The sequence below is a fragment of the Triticum urartu genome, chromosome 6 (assembly GCF_003073215.2).
Source record: "Triticum urartu cultivar G1812 chromosome 6, Tu2.1, whole genome shotgun sequence".
NCBI lineage: Eukaryota > Viridiplantae > Streptophyta > Magnoliopsida > Poales > Poaceae > Triticum > Triticum urartu.
Window position 1 is genome coordinate 115,665,568 of NC_053027.1, and position 1,027 is coordinate 115,666,594.

Here is a 1,027-nt window from a genome sequence, read left to right on the forward strand (position 1 = left end):
CCATCGTACGGGGCTGAACCGGTGCCCCGGTCCCAGGTGCCTCTGCCCGGTTTACCACAGGTTGGTTGCTGGTGCCCGCTCCTGGCATGTTAAAAAGATTCCTTGCCTCCAAGACCGATGGAAGGCGCGACCGGTATCTTGTCCTCATGATGTCGTCTGACGCACTCTGATCCAGCATAAGCCGGTAAGCCTGAGCCTCCAATCCGGCCCGCTCTGTAGCCATCCAGGTGTTTTCTGCTGCTAGGTCCACTTTAGCTTGAGTTATCTGATCCTTCACCTTTGCAATCTCTGCGTTGTGCTGATCCCGGTTTGCCGCGTCCACCTCTGCTGCCAGCAATGTTGCTAAAACGTTGAACAGATCAGATAAAACCTGAGCCGGAGGCGGCGCAGAGCCCCCTGCTCCCGCTAGCGTTGTTGTTGCCGAAACGGAGATTATTGTCGCGGCGGTGGAAGAGTGATGTGCTGGTTGTGTACCGGCCATGAAGACCGCGACCCGGCTTGGCAGATCGAGGGGGTCCGGAATACTGTTGCCATCGGAACCTCCACTAATCTGGCCATCCTGCAGCTGGTACAATGACTCGGTCTCTCCGGTTGAAGACTCGTCATTAGAGCAGACAACGGTTTCGCCACCAGATGCCGATCTATCCTCATATTCCGCTCCATGGATGACACCTACGAAGACATGCTTTACGACGGGCTGAACCTGGGCAGAGCTTGCACGCTGAGCCGTCTCGATGATGTCGGTGCAGATGTCCGACAGGGCCCGGTTCGCCGATCTTGCCGATGAAGACGTGAATTCCACCAAAGGGGACCCGGTACCTGTACTCAATTGAGCCGGCCTCGGGACTCCATCCTGCATCGTCGATGTAGAGCTTGCCGCGACGACTTTTAGTCATCCGGCCCACAGCGTATCCCTTGAGTCCTGAGGCCAGATCATCAATGTGTCCAACTCGGTCTCTATTCCTCCTATCTTACAATACAAGTTACATGATAATGTCGGTTTATGTCTACAAGCCCTAACCCGCCT